This window comes from Macrotis lagotis, chromosome X (assembly GCF_037893015.1).
Source record: "Macrotis lagotis isolate mMagLag1 chromosome X, bilby.v1.9.chrom.fasta, whole genome shotgun sequence".
In the NCBI taxonomy this organism is placed as follows: domain Eukaryota; kingdom Metazoa; phylum Chordata; class Mammalia; order Peramelemorphia; family Peramelidae; genus Macrotis; species Macrotis lagotis.
The window spans coordinates 556,763,120-556,777,607 of NC_133666.1; the positions used below are offsets into that span (position 1 = coordinate 556,763,120).

Sequence of the window (14,488 nt, forward strand, 5' to 3'; positions counted from 1 at the left end):
TTCATTGGAAAAGCCTCTGATAATAGGGAATATTGAAAGGAAAAAAGGAGATGGCAAAGTATGAGATGGAGGAAGTCATGGACATAACAAACATGAACATGGATAGACTTCGAGATAGTGGAGGAGAGAAGTAAGTGCCTATCATACTATGGTCCATGAGATCATGAAGAAGCAGACATGACTGATAACAACAATATCAACCTCAGAGTATTGTTATAAAGCTCAAGTGAGATAATATGTATAAAATGCTCTATAAATTCCTTGCTCTTATTATTATAATGCTGAGAACAGCTTCTTCAGTGTTATCAAAATAACTTGTGAGAATTTTCTTCTCTGTTCTGCTGAATTTTATCCTTTAAATTAGATGATCATTCTACCATGATCATCAAAAAGCATGTTGGTCCAAATATATTGGTCCAAATTATTGGTTAAATATAGGCCACAATCCTCCCTTCTTCCACAAATCCAGTCTATATAAAGTAGATACAGTCTATAACTGATAGTCATTTCATGAAATGCCTTACATTTGTTTTCCTTGCAAAGAAATAATCATTTAAGGATTACAGCTGATACTTGGACTCCTGTAGATTCAGTGCCCACACTCATGGGTGATGATAATGAGGGAAACCAGTAAGAAATGGTCAAGGAGATGACATTAGTGTAGACAAATGCAGAGGAACATACAGTCACACCCATACCTGCAGCTGTGTAAACACTGACAACATAAAAAGAACTCCAATAGAATATGAGATTTCCATTAAACTAATGCAAATGCTTTTGTGTGGCAAAAAGTGAAATGTGAAACTTTTCCTGATATGTCCACTGAAAGGATGCATGAGGAAAGTCTTATGGAACAATAGTCTGGGGTCACTACTTACATAATGCTGAGAAGTGAACCCCCATATCTGGAATTCATCCTGGCCTTAATGTTTGTCTATAACTTGTTTGGTCTTGGTGTATTCTCTTCCTTATTAGGTTGTAAACTCCTCGAAAGCAAGGATTTCCCTTTGCCTTTCTTTATATTCCTGATACTTAATATATATAAAATAGGCATTAATAAATATTTATTAACAAACTCAATTCCATAGGTATTTGTACTTTATTCCTAACTTTGAAATACTTTTTCTTTACAGTTTTGTGTTACGTGTTATATGTGATTCTCTACCTCACAATAGAATGGAGATTTAGTGAAGACCAAGTTTATCTTCTTGTCCCAATCTTGTACAAGCTTTAGAAGTACAAGTCGTAGGTACATAATAAGAGTTTGAATGGAATGAAATTATAAGACAGTATTTGAGAAAGCTTCCTTAAAATTATGTTCACACAAGGCAATTTCCTCTATAATGAGCATCTAAGCTACAAAGCTACTGTAATAACTATGTCCTACAATACAGTTGATAAGGATCCCATGGAAGAGGTGGCAAAAAAAGAGAAGAGAGGACCCCATTTTTTGGTATTTCCAGACAAGTTCTCTCTTCTGGTTCTGTTTCTCATTTTTCCTAGAAGAGGAGATTTCCTGGCAGTGTAAGATGAATTGACTCAGTGTTGTCTTTACATGTATTTAGGAAAAAATAAAATACTATTTAAAAGGGGAAAAAGATTAACTGACACATAGGGAGAGAACATGGTACAGTGGAAAGAACACTAGCCTTTAAGTCAAAAAATTTGGATTCACATTCTACTTCTGATATTTATTTTATAGATATTATCTCATTTGGTCCTCACAGCAATCCAGTGAAGAAGGTTCCATTGTTTTCTCCATTTTATTATAAATGAGGAAATTAAGGTGGAAGGCCAAATGACTTATTAAAAGTCATAAATGTCTGAGAAGGCACTTGAACCCAGTTCTTCCTGACTCCAAGTCCACATATCATGTTTGACCTTGGTTTTCTCATCTCTAAGGAGAAAGTTGAACTGGAAGGATTCTAGGGCACCTTCCAGCTCTGTTATGCTCTACCCTTCTCTTTTTGTCTTAGAAGTTGTTTCTTTCCACATCAGCCATCCATGAAAGGTTCACTAAAGGAAACAGAAGAACCTGGATGATACCAGTTAGTTACCAATTATAGGGGAAGTTTATTGGTATGAGCATAATATTGTCTGATGCCAAAAAAGGTCATTAACCTAAGAACCAGGTTGACTTTGGGTAAACTACTTCATCTGTGTGAGTCTCAGTTTACTTATTTATCAAATGAAATGATTGTACTGGAAGATGATGCCTATGTGACTTTCTCTTTCTAAAATCCTACTGCACTGCAAACTTTAGGCAGTGTACCCATTTCCTGGAACCTTCCATTGAAATGTAATTGTCACTAGAAGAGAGACCAGCTGACATTTGACATAATTCTTATGATTTTGCCAAATTACTTTGTTAATCTGGGTATTCCTTCCACCAAAGCATATTGCAACCCTTCAACTTCTTCCAGATGGTCTTCAAAAGCTGTCGTGCCCCTAGAATTCCTTACCCTTCAGCCAGCTTGCCAATGAGGCTCTTAGAAGTTTGGTTGGTTCAAGGATGAGAGTTGGACAGTCCACAGAGGAAATGTATTTGAAGTGTTTTTTGGATTGTTAGGCTCTACCAAAGGACTCCTCAAATGGATTTGGTGATCAGTCAGTGAACATTTATTGGGCACTGATGGTATGTCAAGCTCCATGCTAAGTTCTTGGGTTACAAAGAAAGACAAAAATTTCACCCATTCTCAAGGAACTCACATTCTAATGAAAGGGCTATGTAAACAACTAGGTATATTTAAGATATATAGAGAGTAGGTGAAGATTATCTGAAAGGGGAAGGGGGTTCTGCAGAAGGTGCCATTTGAGCTGAGCTTTGAAGAAAGCCAGGAAAACTAAGGGATAGAGGTCAGAGTGTAAAGCCTCAGAGGCAAGTAGGTCAATACAACTAGATGGCAGAGTGTGCAGAGGAGAGCAAGGTGTAAGTCAACCAGAAAAGCAGGAAGAGACCTCATTATGAAGAGTTTAAAACAACAGAGGACTTTATAATTGATTCCCCATTTTATGAAATAAAGGTCCAAAGAGGTAAAACAACTAATCCACTCTAATATTTGTATCCTCCAATCCATAGAGCAAATATTGAGTGATTGATGAACTGATTGTCTAGTCACCCAGAATAAGCCCAGTTTTCTTCTGACCTCCCAATCTATAGTTCATTCTACTGCATCATTATCATCATCATCAGTTATCATCAACAAGCATTTATTGAGCATCTACTATGTGCCAGACACTATATTAAGCAATGGAGATACTAAAAAAGGCAAAAACATGGTCTTTGCCCTCAAGGAACTTACATTCTAATTTAGTATGTTATGTAGATGGCAGGTAGTCTCAGAAGGAAGACAATGTTATCTTTATGATGTATTTAAGATTCTCCTCTACTGCTTATCTTTATAATGTGTTTTATAAATAAGTGTTTGTTTTTTATAAATCATTTAGTCATGTCTTTCCACATATCGAAACAAATTTTTAAAAAATTGGTGGCATAATGACTAGAGCACTGGATTGAGAGTTGGGAAGATGTGAATCCAAATTTGACCTTAGAGTCTTATATCTGTAGGACCTTGGGGCAAATCATTTCACCTCTTTCCACTTCAGTTTCTTCAGCTTCCATCCTCAAGTAGATTCTATTATTATCTACCTCACAAGGTAGCTAGAAGGTAAGTGAATAGAGTACCTGACCTAGAATCTGGAAGACTTGAATTCAAATCAGACCTCAGATACTTACTAGCTGTATGACCCTGGGCAAGTCACTTTAAAGCTGTTTGCCTCAGTTAGTAAAATGCGCTGAAGAAGGAAATGGCAAACCATGCCAGTATCTTTGCCAAGAAAACCCTAAATGGGTACATAAAGAGTTGAACATGACTGAACAACAACTACCATCTCACAAGGATGTTATAAGGATCAAATGAGATAATATTTGTAAAACTCTTTCCAAACTTTATTGCTAAAAATACAATATAAATGCTACTTCTTTCCTCATCATCCCTCATCTGCCTCCGCTCCTCCAAAGGGTCAAGTTGGCCTGTGTAGTAGGCCCTCATCACACCAGACATTCTCATTTTGGCAAACTGATCAAGAGACCTAGCAGCTCTTCTGGCTAGAAACGGGAGTTTCTCACTCAATAGGTGGTCCTTTCTCAATAGGATTTTGGCTTCTTAGCAAAGGGAGGGAGTCAGTCCTGTTGCTCTTCTCTTGTGCCATTTATTCATGTACATAAAGAGACTCCTGTATGCCAGACTTCATCCAGTTATTTCACAAGCCCTAAATGCAGGTAAAGAGGCGGAGGGAGGGGGAGGAATGACATGCTTTTATATGTATGTTGGCTTGTGCCCGTGTAATTCACTGTGAGGTGGCACTGACAAGCTACCTGATTTCAACACACACACACAGCTCCCGGCTGGCCACTGCTTCCCACACTGGCTTGCTAAGGCATGCAGACTCTAAGGCACTCATTTGGCCCTCAAGTGAAACACACACACACATACATACACACAAGCACACACACACACACACACACACACACACACACACACACACACCCTACCCCAGGCAGATTTTTGTTGTCCAAAGGTAAAGTTTGGGCAGAAATGAAAGGAAGTCTGAGAGGAGAGACAGTCAGCCCACCCACCCTGGGGGAAATTGCTAAGGTGTAAGAGGTGAAGAAAGACATAGCAAAAGTGAATCCCAGAGAGTCTGAGTCTGTCCTGCCCATGTACACAAAATCAACAAGCAGAGGAGGTTGTCTTTTTTCATTTCTTTCTTCTCTTCCTCCCCACTCCTCCCAAAACAAAAGTTATACTTTGCAATGTGTATGATCAAGGTCTATGAAATTGGGCATCTTTTTTTCCAGATTGAATGGATCAGGTATGGAAATGAGACCTGGAAGGAAGAAGATCAGAACAAAACATGATCTCCTGGAGGGGGTGACTCTGGTTTGAGAAAGAAGGAGCAGAACTAGTTTAAAAAATAAACAAACAAATAACAACCAAAAAAAACAAAAAACAACCAAAACAACCACTAGATCTAGAATGTGCAGGCCTCCAGTTAAAAGACTTGGAGAGAACCTAGAAACAACTTAGATAGGTATCCTCTCGCTTAATGAAGAAAATCTTATTCTCTAACCTATTTGATGTCCTTTGACCAATAAAGATGAACAAATAATTTTTGTAGCTTTTAATGTTCAGTCATTTTTCAGGGATGACTAATTCTATGTGACCCCATTCGGAATTTTCTTGGCAAAGATACTGGAGAGGTTTGCCATTTCCTTCTCCAGATCATTTGACAAATGAGTAAACTGAGGCAGCCAGGTTAAGGTTGCCTAGGTAGCTAACAAATATGGACACAATAATTAAGCATCTTCACTAGGACAGAAACAGAAAACTAAGTGTGAAGTCCTGGTGAATCTTCAGGAGGCAACTAGGATGAAGGGAATAATTGCCTGGTTTATACAGCCTGTAAATTTCTGGGGTCAGATTTGAACTCCGGAAGATGTCTTCCTGACTTTTAGGTCCAGTGTTCTATTCACTGCGCTACTTAGTTGTCCTTCTTTATATCTAACAGATAGTAATAAAGAAAATAGAGGCATTTTAATTCAAACCATTGTGGACTATATGGAAGAGAGAAAAGAGAGAAAGAGAGATGAAAAGATAGACAGATATAGAAAATATAGATTTTTATGATATTGAATAGAAAATGAAATAGTAACAGAGTGTGGTTATAGAAAAAGAACTAACCCAGGTTCAAATTCCACTTCTGACAATATTATACTATGTAATGTTAAATTAATCATTTAAGTAAATGAGCATTGATTATGAACCAATTAAGCTCTAGACCTGAATCAGGAAGACCTAAATTCATATTCGACTTCAGATTCTGTGTGACCCTAGGCAAATCACAATCTACTGGAAAAGAAAATGGAAAACCACTCCACATCTTTGCCAAGAAAACCCCATGGACAATATTGGTGTGCTGTGTTCCATGGGATCACAAAGAGATGGACATTACTGAACAACAACATGGACCAACCTCTGTGAAGTTAATTGTAAATAGCAAAATTAAGGGATTCAACTTCTAAATTTTTTTTTAATCCTCAATTTAAAACCTGCACTGATTACACTATAAGTTGCTTGAGAGTAAATGCACATGAATTGAATTTGAGTAAGGTGGTGCTGTGCTAAGTCACCAGTCTCCCCTTCTCCTCTGGGGACATCTGGATCCAGTGGCCGATTATGGATCAGGATGACTGGAGATGGCTCTGAATGAGAGGTGATCAGAGTTAAATGACTTGCCTAAGTCACACAGCTAGTGTCAAGTGTCTGGTGAGTGTCAAATGTGGGAGGTCAAATTTGAACTCAGGTCCTCTTAACTACAGGACTAGTGCTCCATCCACTGCTCCACCTAAATGCCCAAGCACCTAATAAATGCATGTTGACTGACTGACAAAACAATTCCACACTTTCACTAGTTCAGAAAACAGAAATAACTCTGTAGTCCTAAGGAATCTTCAGGAATCCCTCAGAGTCCACTGACCTTTCATAAAACTGAAGCAGTAGAGTAGAAATAGTTATTGTTCTTACAAAATTGGGCAAGTAAAATATTTTCAATGGAAATGTGATGACAAGTCATATGACATGGGTTCCATTTTCATTATAAAAATCTTTAAAAAATGAGTTCTACCTGCACAAGATACTCAGTAGGATGCAAACTATATCAAAGGTGGTTTTCCCCTCCCCCAGGCCTACATCAGAGATAACATCTAAAGCTGGGAGTCTCCACTTTTTTCTAAGGTGGAAATCCATGAGAAGAGGAGTAGATTGAGATAAGTGATAGGAAGTTTACCCAGCCTTCTTTCCCTTTAGGTCCCTTTTAATTTTGTTTGCCTATTCATTTGCATGACTCTCCACAGTTAACAATCAGGCAGAATCCTTTTATATGCATTTTCACAAAATGATTCTGACTCTCTAATGTAATTCAGGATTTATTTTTACTACCCATTTATTTGATTCTATGCTGTCATACTTCTTACTTTCTCCCCTTCTGAGACATTCTACTTTAAGGAATCATTTTTACATACATGGTACCTAAGAGTTATGATTTTTTTTAAATGACTGGGCATTTAGAAAGCATTTTATGGTTTATAAAGTCTATACATGATCTCATTTGAATCTTACAATAATTTTGAGATAAATGTTACAGATATTGTCTATTTTATTCACAAATGAGAAAACGAAGGCAAAATAATTTGTGATGCTTAAAATCATCCACTAGTAAATGTTGAGGTTAAAAGTTAAAACTAAGCCTTTCTAATTTCAAGTCCAATGTGCTCAAGTAAATGAAATAAGGGGGCATTATTAATTTTTTTTAAAAAAGAGATTAATGGGGGTTTGGCAAATAACAGTAAACTAGTTATTAAGCAGTTCTATGACTTCACTGAAATGTGTGGAGAGAGGGAGGGAGAGAGAGAGAGAGAGAAGGATATGGGTGGAGAATCCTGGGAATATTTTTATAGACTGATAAAAAGCTCTCCTCAACACCTTCCTGACCCCCTAATCCTTTCCCCTCTAATACTAAACCCATTGATAAATGTAGAGAAGTTCTGATTTAAAGTGGCAACAAAGGAACAGAAGATGCTGACTAGGAAAGCAAAAATTTAGAAATCAGTCATCTAGTTCTGTGATTCTTAACTTTTCTTTTTCCTTATCAGGAACCCCTTTAGAGGACTGGTGAAGGCTATAGAACCCTTCTCAAAATAGTTTTATTTATTTATAACATTAATCTTTTGAAATTTTGAATTCAAAATATTCTCCCTCCTCCCAGCCCCTCTCACACTCATTGAGAAGGCAAATAGGATATCAATTATACATGTGAAGTCATACAAATATATGTCCATATTAGCCATGTTGTGAGGGGGAAAAAAAGCAAAAAAAATTACAGAAAATAAAAAAAGTATGCTTCAATTTACACTTAGAGCTCACCAGTTCTCTCTTTGGAGGTGGATCACATTTTTTCATCCTGAGTTCTTTGGAATTATTTTGCTTCATTGTATTGAGAAAAGTAGTTGAGTCTTTTATGGTGAATGTTGTTACAGTATTACTGTTACTGTATACAATGAAGTTTTTAAATGTATAAAAGAAATCATGTAATATTACAAAGAAAATCAATTCTACTGAAATAGTTATCAAAATATATTTTTTAAAAAACACAAGCTCAGAGATCCTAGGTTAAGAACCCTTGAAGTCTAACCCCTTCATTTTACATGTGAACAAAACACTGCCTAGGACACTTAAGTAATTTGGGAAAGTTTGAATTCAAACTGCCTTCATTTGATTCCAAAGCCTGTCCTTGAAATCTGGAATCACAGAGGTGAAATGAGAAATAAAAGGTCCTAGTTTTCCATATTCACTTTCTCTTCTCATTTTAACTCTTCTCTTATAATTCATTGTGATCTTGATTTTCAGTGTGACCCATCATAAAATATATAGTCTATTATATATATAATTATATTTTATATGTGTGCATATCTATTTCCATATATTATATATGTATATATGCATGTAAATATGCATGTATGTGTGTACCTCTCCCTTCAGGTATTCCCTGGTAGTAGCATCCTGTAGGGTGGGAGACAATGAGGTAAAGTCCGAGGCAGGCCACTGGGCAGTGTTCCCTTCTCTGTTATTCCAAGGTGAGTGCCCATCATGGCCACACTTTTATCAAGGTCTTGGGCAGGGTTGGGATCATGTAAAGGGCAGCTTGTTCAGAAGCTGTGGAAACCATAGAAGGCTCTTTAGTTGATTTCTGGAAATGATCCCAATTTTTCAGCTAAAAAAAGTCAACCCAATCTTTTCTTAATAAAAAAAAAAGTTAACTGAGAAGTCACTACAAGCATCAGTATTAAACACCTGCTATGGGGCCAGGCACTGAAACAGGCACTGGAAGTACAAAGACAAAATTAAACCATTCTCTGTTCTTGAGGTGTTTACATTCTAAGAGGTAGACAACAAATATAAGTGCATAAGAAAAAAATACAAGGTATTCTGGGGAGGGAGAGACACTGCTATAGGAGGTTATAAGAGGTGGTACTTGAACTGAACTTTGAAGGAAAACTAGGGATTCCAAGAAGGCGGAGGTAGGGGAGGGAGAATATTTCAGAAATGGGAGACAGCCTGAGTAAAGATACATAAGAGTTTTATGGGTCAAAACTAGGTCTGAAAAATAAGGCAATTGGGGGTGGGATTTGCAGTGTTCATCGAAGTAGAAAAGCCAAGTCTAATGACATTGCATTACATTAACACAGGGACAACAGGAGAAAGAAAATGAAAAACAGTAGGAAGTCTTTCAAAAGGACTGAAGCTTTAACCATCTTGGGTGGCATATCTGCCCATCAAAACAGTTTGGATTTAAAACTTTATTTAACCTTTTAAAATTGGTGAGGATTCTTTTAGAGATAATTTTTCAAATATGAGAAGTCACTTCCTACCACTTCTTCGCTGAGGTAGAAAGTCCCTGAGTATAAAACATCTCTGTCTCTCTGTCTCTGTCTCTGTCTCTGTCTCTGTCTCTGTCTCTGTCTCTATCTCTGTCTCTCGCTTTCTCTCTGTCTCTCACTATGTGTGTGTGTGTATGTCTCTCACACACATTCAGACTCTTTTCACGTTCTTAATCATTTTAATGTTTTTTTTTTCCCCTTCTTCCTCTTTGTCTTTTCTTTAAAAATATTCTGCTATATAGAATGTCTCTCTGGGAGGTGGCGGGATGCCGGGAGGGATTTTGACAAGTAAAGACAAGAGATATCAACACATTTATCAAGGGGAAGAGAACTTTGAAAGAGGAGAAATGGAGAGGAAAGAAAATGGTGCCTTTTCTCATTCAGTAACATCTAAAAAATGTAGCAAGAGAAGGGAAAAGGTATTAAAGGCACTGCCAAAGCAATGCTGAGGTAAGGCTCAGAGAAACTTATTCTGCCTGGATGCAGCTACCTTCCCTGGAAAAAAAAAGACTCGCTCAAAGAATCCTACCCTATTAACATGTAAATAGTCCCAAACAACAATTTGATTACCATATCTCAGCAATACCCACTCCAGAGAGCAATTATCTATCATTATCAATGTATTGCCTTACCTTTTTAATTAGGATGATAATGTCCAGTGTAAATAAAGCCCTCTTTGCTAATTTCAATTGTGCTGAATGAAAGGTCGCTCTTTTCTTCTTCTACTTCTTTCCCCTAGGGCTCTTTGGACTGAATTTACTCTGGTTCCTGAAGTGTGGAAAAAGTAAATAAGCTTTTGTTTAGATTTCATCCTTCATGTTCTCTTGACTGAAAGACTGCAAAGTGCCGGAAAGTATCTCGATTAAAATGACTTTCATGGAAGAGCTAGGACAGAAGTTTCAGAGCATTCTACCTGAACAAAAGGAGATCCATGGAATTACTAATTAGGAGAGTATTTGGGAAAATGGCTAATACCATTACTGACCACATTAAATCCATCTGAATGTACTGAAATGTCATGTAAATTAAAAATTAAATGTCAAATGTGTGAAAATTGATTTTTAGATGTGAATCACCAGATGCATGTTCTCTATAGTCCTGGAATGTTTTAATATATATTGGATAATAAACTGGTAACAGATTAAAAACTGTATTTATTCAGAAAAAAAATTTACAACTAAGCACTGTTGGAACATATAGATGATAGTCAGATATAGACACAATCATCGACATATCACAAGCAATAAAAACCTAAAGAGTAAATAAAACAAAAGATAAAGCAAACTAAACACTAAACAATCATGGCATATGATAATAGCAAATTAATGATACAAAAAGTTAACAAGAAAAATGAGATCAAGCACAGTACATATCAGTATTTACAATGAAAATTTTACAGTAATACATTGGATAACACACATAGATTATAATCAAAATATATGCAAGAAGCACAAATCAATAATATATCATAAATCAATACAACATAATGTTCAATAAAGTCAAGTCAACAATACAAAAGTATTAAAGACAAATTAATGCATCCTCAGTCATGGCTACATTAGTACCATATTAACATTACAGACTCACCCCTTTAGCATGCTATATTTTGTACAAAAAATGCCATCCAAGTCTCAAATACTCCAACTGTACACCAAACCATCTCAGCTAGGTCATATGTTGTTTGATCTTTGCTAAATGACCCAGAAACAAGAAGTGTCTGTGTGTGTGTGTGTGTGTGTGTGTGTGTGTGTGTGTGTGTGTGTGTGTGTAAATATGTATCCTAATTCACTGAATTAAAATTATAAGTTTAAAGTGCTGGAAGCTGAGGCTCAACTTTTAGAATGTGACCTATAAATGTCCTTGTCTTATTAAACAAAGAAAAATACCGGTAGACATTTCAGTGTTTCCCTGTGTTTCTAGAGTATGAGCAATAGTAGTAGGTGGTTTAATTTTTTTCACCCTCAGAAAAATGTCAAGCCATTTCCTAATGCACAGTAGTCACATGTTAAAAATAGGCACAGCCAAAATAAGGCAGGGGTTGCAATATATTTATCTGGCATTTATCATATAAGATTATACCAGCTACATTGGACTTGAGATTTGGTAGCCTGAATTCTAGTTTTATTTAGTTCCATGTCTTTTTCTTCATCTAGAGAATGTTAATAACAATGCAAAAAATGTCTTTCTCAAAGGACCATTAGAAGGGGAAAATAGATCACTGGACTCTGATCCAATCCAGCTTCATATACTTATTAGCTGTATAACCCTAAGGAAGTTACTTAACCTTTCTCAGTTTTCTCATTTGTAAAATGAGGATAATAATAGCATTCCTTCCTCCCCCCCCCCCAACTAAAATCAAATGTGTAAGCTTATGACTCAGGGGTGGGAAACTTTCGACCTGTGACCATATTGGTTTAGAGTTGCCAAGGCAACCACAGACGGGAACTCAAAATTCACTAAATCTAAGTGCTTTTCAGGGGTGAATTAGTTAGATATTTGACCAAATATAGCCCTCCAATGATGCTATAAATATCCAAATTTCCCTTGGCAGTTATGGTTAAAGTACTTTGTAAGCTTTAAAACATTAATAAGTGCTTGTTCTTGTTATTATTAAATTATAATTATTACTATTATTTTTCTTATCTCCTCAGCCATCACTCTTTCCTCAGCAGAGGAAACAAACAAAGTTAAGTATTTAATAAAATTGATTAAGTAAAATGGAATGATTTCTGAAAAATGTTTAAGAAATGTTACTGTACAAATTGGCAACGATATTTTTGTTAATCAAATCCTTTAAAGTATATTATAAATTTGTTAGTTAAGGCTCTTATACTATACTAAAATTTTCAACTTCTTATACTTTAACTCTTGTTCTTTATACTTTAGTGGATTCACATTCTCAACAATATTGGTGCCCCCTCCAGTGGGGGCAGATTGTAACCTTATCATGCATGACTTTTTTTCATGTTTTCCTTTAGTCCTCCCTGATTTTACTTCTAGGTCTTAACATTTGGGAGGGAAAGATTAACATGTTATCCCTCCCTTTCATCATATGACCAGGTCACCTCCTTTTCCATTCCAATATTTCCTGAAATTATCTGTTGATGCTATTTCTCACCTATGCATGTCATCATTAGTGATACCCTGCCTCAGTATGCATCCAATTATCTCTATTGACCTTTGGCTCTCTAACAATTTTGATTCTTTGGAAATTATGCTATTATATAGGCATATAGATTGGTGTTAAAAGGACAGAATTTTGTTTTAGGGGGCACTAGTTTTTTTAGTGGTTTTTTTTGCAAGGCGAACGGGGTTAAGTGGCTTGCCCAAGGCCACACAGCTAGGTAATTATTAAGTGTCTGAGACTGGATTTGAACTCAGGTACTCCTGACTCCAGGGCCAGTGCTTTATCCACTACGTCACCTAGCCGCCCCTTAGGGGGCACTATTGATCGTGGAAAGCACTTCACAATTTCTCCCAAATCAGTTCTACCTACTTTTCTTCCTTGTGTTTTATTCTGGACCAATCTCAGTATTCATCTTGTGGCATCTATCCAAAAATTCTTATTGTGAGATCAATGCAATAAGCTATTCATTAATATCATACTTCAGTCATTAGGCATTCTACATCCATTTGGTTTTTCCTGCATACAAGAATAGATCATTATAGTTGTCATTTAGGAGACTACAGTATTCCAAGAGGAGGAAAGGAACAAGCATTTATCAATTGCCTATTATGTAGGTGTCTGACTTAACACAATATCACCAGTAAACAGGAGCATCTGGTGGCTTTCACTATTCATAAGAAATTTCTCTCTTCTTGGACCATGTGAGACACACCTTTCAAGAAGTAACAAACACTTTTGATAAACATATGTCTCACCATTTTATGTTTCCATTGTTATGGATAATAGGAAAAGATTTTAATCTTTGGGGCTTCATCTATGAGGGAATCTACTATGATTTTACTCTATACATGGAAGATACCTTGTTAGAAGAAAACATTTAAGATTGACTTTCATTTTACCAAGTTAAATACCTTTTTACATTCTACAAAAAATTGCACACATTAGGATCTTGCATTCTCTGAATTTTCTAGTCAGTCATGTAGATTATTAAGATATGGTCTGACAGAAGAAATTGTCTGTTGAAATCTGCATGTTCTTTTATCATTTTTTAAATCAATAATACCTTCAGAGTTTGCAGAGAACATAGTTACAAAGTAAAAATGAAGAAGTAAATAGATGGGATGGAAGTTATTTATGTCCTCTTAATTTGCCTCTTCTCAATTGTAATAACAACTGTGATTTATTTCCAATCACTTAATCTCTTTTCCTGCTTTTCATATCTTAGTATCCAGTGCCCTAATGTTTTCAAATTTGTGTGGCCTCCAGCAGGGATTTCTTTTGTTTATGTTTGAGAGGCACCATGATATTTTGGATGTTATGCTGGACATAAGAAAAAGAAAACCAAGATTTGAAAGTCACTTTAGTTGTTCTCTAAGCCTGGGTGAGTTTATTGAACTTGCTTGAGCCTTCATTTCTTCATCTATAAAATCCAGATAACTGCTGTTAAATCTACATATTCATTGTTGGGTAGGTCAAAATGGGATTACATGTAGAAAATCTTTTGCAAACCCGAAAATTCTTTATTAGCATCAGTTATTATTTTTTTGTCGAGTCCAGCTCTTTTTCCTGTGACTGAGATTTTTTAAATAGAAAAAAAAACACATTTCCATTATCAAGGGAGAAACTTCCTGACTCTAAATTTGTTTCTTTGGAGGATGTGAGAGGGAACTTCTAATTCAAACTCACAGTATAGTTTGAATTTCTTATACATCCCTTATTCTTATTCTTACAAACTATCTAGTACTCAGGTTGGCCAGGCACTAGTAGACTGAAGTCATAGGGGCTGGCAACCTTCAACTTTTGCCAGTTCTTCCCTCATGATTACCTTGGGTTCATTGCTCTGGAGTTGATTGCCTTCTTTA

At 36.2% G+C, this 14,488-nt stretch overlaps 1 long non-coding RNA gene across 2 annotated transcripts in view; it reads right to left on the minus strand.

Moving 5' to 3' along the window:
• The window catches only part of LOC141497872 (uncharacterized), a 194,558-nt gene extending 183,296 nt beyond the window's left edge, over positions 1 to 11,262 (minus strand). For both annotated transcript variants that reach the window (XR_012471477.1, XR_012471478.1), the window contains exons 1-2: positions 11,087 to 11,262; positions 10,132 to 10,267 (exon numbers count right to left, since the gene is read on the minus strand). This is a non-coding gene — a long non-coding RNA (uncharacterized LOC141497872). The remainder of the gene's footprint in view (positions 1 to 10,131; positions 10,268 to 11,086) is intronic.
• Between the last annotated feature and the right edge of the window lie 3,226 nt (positions 11,263 to 14,488).